Source organism: Bos indicus x Bos taurus, chromosome 24 (assembly GCF_003369695.1).
Source record: "Bos indicus x Bos taurus breed Angus x Brahman F1 hybrid chromosome 24, Bos_hybrid_MaternalHap_v2.0, whole genome shotgun sequence".
Classification (NCBI taxonomy): Eukaryota; Metazoa; Chordata; class Mammalia; order Artiodactyla; family Bovidae; genus Bos; species Bos indicus x Bos taurus.
The window spans coordinates 40,250,706-40,256,705 of record NC_040099.1 but is presented as its reverse complement, the minus strand read 5'-3'; positions in this window follow the sequence as shown (position 1 = coordinate 40,256,705).

The window sequence follows — 6,000 nt, the reverse complement described above, 5'->3', positions numbered from 1 at the left end:
AAGCTCAGCAGCACTTCCTCTGCTGGGCCTTCCTTCAGCCTTCCACCCTCCACATTGTCTTCTAGCACTCACAGTGGGATCCTGTTAACTAGCTGTCATCCGTGTAAATCATCCCCTTTGGATTCGGGGCCCCTGATGTGATAGGATTGTTAGGATTGGTGGCTGAATTCTCCACTAGACGCTCCTCCACCCAACCCATTAATCCCTAGTCTGCTCATGCTTGTGCTCAGTCACTTCAGTCATGTCATGGACTGTAGCCCGCCAGGCTCCTCTGCCCACGGGGATTCTCCAGGCAAGAATACTGGAGTGGGTAGCCACGCCCTCCTCCAGGGGATCTTCCCAATCTAGGGACTGAACCTTCATCTCTTGTGTCTCCTGCATTGGCAGGTGGGCTCTTTAGCACTGAGCCACTGGGAATGGAGTAAAATGCTGCATTTGACGACTGGTCAACAATTATTGGAAGGAAGACTTGAGATGCCAGGATACCTCCCTCCGACGGGGCAAAGGGAAGGAGTTGAGCCTTGGCTCTGAGTCTGTTTGTGGCTTCCAGAGTCAGGCCAGGTGTCAGCAGGTGGGCCTGGCAGGTGGCTGATGAAGGGTGTAGGTGCCCAGAATGAGAGTTCAGGGACTGTGCCCATTTCAGGGCAGCAGTGGGGTTCTGAGGAAAAGAGAGGTAGATGGGACGGAAGGGAGAGAAGGAAATTCTAGGCGTGTCCTGCTGGAGGGGACGACAGCTCTGCAGTAGTCTGGGAATCCTCAAAAATGGACTGAAGGTGGGGATATGTTTGACAGTGACTGTGTTCTCAGAGTGCTCCGCAGTGTCAGGAGAGAGTGTTGCTTGTTTAGTGACAGTCAGACTGTTGTTTTGTTGTTCAGTTGCCCAGTTGTGTCTGACTCCACGGACTGCAGCACACCAGGCCTCTCTGTCCCTCGCCATCTCCCGAAGTTTGCCCAAGTTCATGTCCATTGCATCGGTGATGCCATCCAGCTGTCTCATCCTCTGATGCCCTCTTCTTCTTCAAGACAAATGAAATGGCACACTCGTGCCATGATCTTGTCCAGGAATTCACACGTGTTACATTTGAACTGACACTTGCTTTTAAATTGTGCTGGAGAAGACTATTGAGAGTCCCTTGGACTGCAAGGAGATGAAACCAGTCAATTTTAAAGGAAATCCACCCTGAATATTTATTCATTGGAAAGAATGATGCTGAAGCTGAAGCTCCAATACTTTGGCCACCTGATGTGAAGAGCTGACTCACAGGAAAAGACCCTGATGCTGGGAAAGACTGAGGGCAGGAGGAGAAGGGGGCGACAGAGGATGAGATGGTTGGATGGCATTCCTGACTCAATGGACATGAATTTGAGCAAACTTGGGAGATAGTGGAGAACAGAGGAGTCTGCATGCTGTAGCCCATGCTGCTGCTGCTAAGTCGCTTCAGTCGTGTCCGACTCTGTGCGACCCTATAGACGGCAGCCCACCAGGCTCCCCCTTCCCTGGGATTCTCCAGGCAAGAACACTGGAGTGGGTTGCCATTTCCTTCTCCAGCAGTAGCCCATGGAGTCCCAAAAAGTCAGACACAGCTTAGCAAATGGACAAAACAACATTTGAATAACATTTGAAAACCAGCTCAGTGTGTGGGTTTTTTCCTGCTAAATAGATATGCCGCGCCATCTAGTGGCGCCCTGGACAAACTGCCCGTGGTCTGGAACAGGTTCTGTTTTCCACCAAACTGTGTGCGCATGTGTCCAACATAATTGATGCCAAATTAGGATAAAACTCTAATGAGAAAAGACTTTTCAGTGGCCATGATGCCTTTCATTAAAAAAACTGTTGGGAGGAGAGAAGGGAGGAAACAGGGATCTTTGGCAAGAACAACAATTTATCAATGAATAAATATTGAATGTCCACCGTGTACCAGACCCTGGGCTGTGGTGGGGTGGCAGCACAACCTGCCCTCCTGGGAAATGCATAGTCACGTGTGCACATCCTCACATTTCCGAGGATCTGTTTCACACGGGTGCATACTCAGAAATTACAGAGAGAGAATCCTGAGTCTATACAATTTTCTAGAACACTCAAAAATCTGTGTTATTTGATATATAAGAACCTCCTCCCTTTCAGTTTTTCAGTTTTGAAGATTAGTAAGTGTTTTCTGAGCCATCCTGACGGCAGGCTCACTTCAGTCCCCACCCCACTCCATGCCTGCCAGTGCAGCTGTCCTCAGCCCAGGTCCCTGGAGACTTGCGACTTTTTAAAATGGATTATTTTATCTTGTAATTAACTTTTATTGGATTATAGTTGCTTTACAGTGTTGCATTAGTTTTGAGTGTACAGCAAAATGAATCAGCCATACATACACATATATATTCCCTCCCTTCTGGATTTCCTTCCCATTTAGGTCACCAGAGTGCATTAAGTAGAGTTTTTATGTTTTATGCTTGCTTTCAAAATGTGAGGAATCCCATTAGGATTTTTCCATCAATTGAAATAAATAAGCCATACCAGCAGAAGGACATATACATATAAATGAAATAGACAACCTATCGTTGGGCCTATTTTAGAAGTGAAAATAAAATGACTAAACTTATTATTAAGGAGAAGGCAATGGCACCCCACTCTAGTACTCTTGCCTGGAAAATCCCATGGATGGAGGAGCCTGGTGGGCTGCAGTCCATGGGGTCGCTAAGAGTCGGACACGACTGAGCGACTTCACTTTTGATTTCCTGCATTGGAGAAGGAAATGGCAACCCACTCCAGTATTCTTGCCTGGAGAATCCCAAAGACTGGGGAGCCTGGTGGGCTGCCATCTATGGGGTCGCACAGAGTCGGACACGACTGAAGCGACTTAGCAGTAGCAGCAAATTTATTATTGGAGAAGGCCTTGTGTTTTTGTTTCATTTTGCTCCCTCATTTAATTTAAATATGCACAGTATTTAATAGAACATTCCAGATAATAAAGTAGGGGGCTTGTCAGGAGTCAGCCCCCTTACGTCACTTAACGTTTGGTCCCCTGTAGATATTCCTAGAGAGATGCAGGATGCTTCATGGATTGGAAGACTTAACTTTATTAATGTTGATTCTCCTATAGTTGCTCTAGAAAAAAGACTGCTCCATGCCAGCCAGTGTTTGAGGAGCTTTGTGGAGTGAGGAAAAGAGAGGTGCTCACTTTTTACGTAAATCTTAAAGTGTTCTAAAAATGCAAACCTTTTCATTTAAAAAGTAACTGTTCAGAAAGTGAAAAGACAAGCATATACTGGTAAGAAAATGCTTTTAAAGCATATCTGCTGAAGAACTGACATCCAGAGTACATAAAGCACTTTCACAACTCAATATTAAGACGATACCCTGAATTAAAAAAAAAAAAAGACAAATGATTTGAAACAGATGTACATGTCACCAAAGAAGATATATAAATGGAAAATAAGCACATGAAAAACTGTTGGTTATATCATATCATGCGTTGTCATTGGCAAATGCAAATTAAATTACTTTGAGTCCCACCACTGGAATCACTGGTATTAAAGAGTGAGAAACTGAATGTAAGCGGGGATGTGGAGCAACTGGAAATCTTGGAAATCAGAATTGTTGATGGGAACACCGCCTTGGAAGCACTTTTTCAGCTTCTCAAGTCGTTCTCACATACCTGCCTGTCACTCAACAACCCCACCCCCTGGTAGTTACTGGAGAAATGGCGATACACGTCCATGCAAAGATTTGTAATTGAATGTTCACAACAGCTTTGCGTGTGGGAGCCAAAAATCTGTCAGCTATCCGAACGGACGAGTGAATCTTACTAGAGGCCGGTGGAGGGGTCACTCAGTCACATGAGCCAAAGGCCATTGAGTCACAGAGTGTTGTGGAAGTCGTGGAAGGGTCTCAGGGCGGTAGGTTAAATGAAAGAAGATGCACAGACCTCAGACTGTACAATTCCACACATGTGATGACTTCACAAAAGCCAGTTCAAAGTAACATAGAGCAGAGCAGTTGTTTCTGGAAGGTGGGGAATGAGCCGACCACACAAACACAGTAGGGAATTTTGGGGGGCAGTGAAGGAAATGTACATCGTGAATGTGGCAGTGGTTATAGGGCTGTTTACATTCATCAGTCTTATCAAATTGCATACTTAAAATTGCTGGATTTTATTTTAGAGGTATAAAGGTATACTTCAGTAATACTGATTAAGAAAAGCACTGAGTCATGAGCCTTATCTAAGCCAGCCCCTGGAGAACGGAATAGAATTCCCTAATGGATCTAGACTTATCAAGATTCATGCCCAGGATAGGGACGAACCCACCTTCCCTCAAACACAGACCATCTGAAACCCAGGTTAACTGGGGGTTTGTTAGCGAGAACAAAGGTGGAGTTACAGCCAGGTTTGTCTTCTACCCAAGGTCAGATCTACAGGCTTCAGAGAACACTAACATCCTTATTCAAATTAATCATATATAATTGCCTTGTATTTCAAATCCAGCCTTTAGTGAATAGGTTACTACCTGTAGAACCATTCCTAGAGATGCAAAGTGTGTAGATGTTGAAGTGTTAGTGGCTCAGTCGTGTCCAACTGTTTGTGATTCCCATGGACTGTAGCCCGCCAGGCTCCTCTATCCATTGAATTCTCCCGGCAAGAATAGATGTTACTGAGCAACAGTTATTCAATGAAAAGACACATTTTGAGAAAATCTTCCAGCTCCTTGAGCTGGCACTTTCGGAAAGAATGGATTAAGCTCGCCTTGAATGAGCTGTGACATTGTGACCAGCACATGTGGTATGGGACCTTCCTGAAACTTCTCTTTTTCTTTCCTTCGTTTGGGTTATTTTTTTTTCAGTCCTTGGCTGCTTGGCCTGTCCTGTTGGCTTTGAAGGGAGGACATTTTTGGCCAAACTCTCAGAGAGGAAAGACATAGGTTGCTTTGCTCCTGAAAACTGTTTATTTTTCCCCACTACATATGTTTTGTTTCCATTTCTGATGTCTGTGCTGAAATTTAAGAAGCCAGCCTACACCAATGGTTCTCATTAAAACTGACCTGCACTGGTCCTTGCTGCTATCTAGATTTGAGGAACAAAGCTCTTTTGGGGTCAATATGGGACTGCGCATAACTGACATTCTCTGTGGGTGGTGAGCTCCTGGTCATTGTCAAAGAATTTGGGCATCAATTGACTGAGCTCTAACACAGGCTCAGCTGAACCATCTGATATGTAAGAAAGACAATCTGGCAGAAAAATAATCAGTGCCTTCTTCTACATTCTTTAGGTCCTAAATACCTTTGGAATGTAAGTAATCAAAAACCAAACAAACGTTATCTGAAGAGTCCCTTTTCTTCCTAAAAGCCCTCCCCAAGTGACCGACGTGAAGCTGGACACTCAAGAATCTCTTTGGTTAGCCTGGTCACTTGGAAAAATGTAGTGAAAAATATTGTCTGTTATGCTGGGAATTTACACATAATAAATCCATCCTTGAATGTATTTACACTTAAATGTGTCTCTGCAGATAAATATCCAGGTTTCATTTTGTGAGAAAATGAAAACCATGTAGCCCTGGGCATTTTTGTCTCAGTTATTAGGAAACCTGAAGTTAATCCTCTGAAGAGTTGTAATGATGAGTCAGGCTTAGGCACCTATTAAGAGCTGATGTGTTTTTTTTTTTTGAACCATCTGGCACATGCCCAGCCTTGGAGACCCGGGAATAACAAGACTCTGGTCCCTTCTCCTACTTAAGGCCTTTCTGGTCCCAGGTGAAGTCCCCACCGCACGCTTGAAATGCTAATATTCTATCCCGGGGTTGCCGTGGAGAATGTCTGGACTGAAAGGAAAGGAACCTTTTCATCCTAATAGGAAATAGAGTTTCCTAGATTGCCAGGGGTATCAGGAGACCCCCACGCTGCTGTGATAAAAAGCTTCTCTGTTCACAGCTTCCTCCGTCTACCCCACTACCTTTCAGAGAGTGACGCTGGCTGTGCCTTGATCTTGCTTCCCTCCGCCACACCTGACCTTACCAC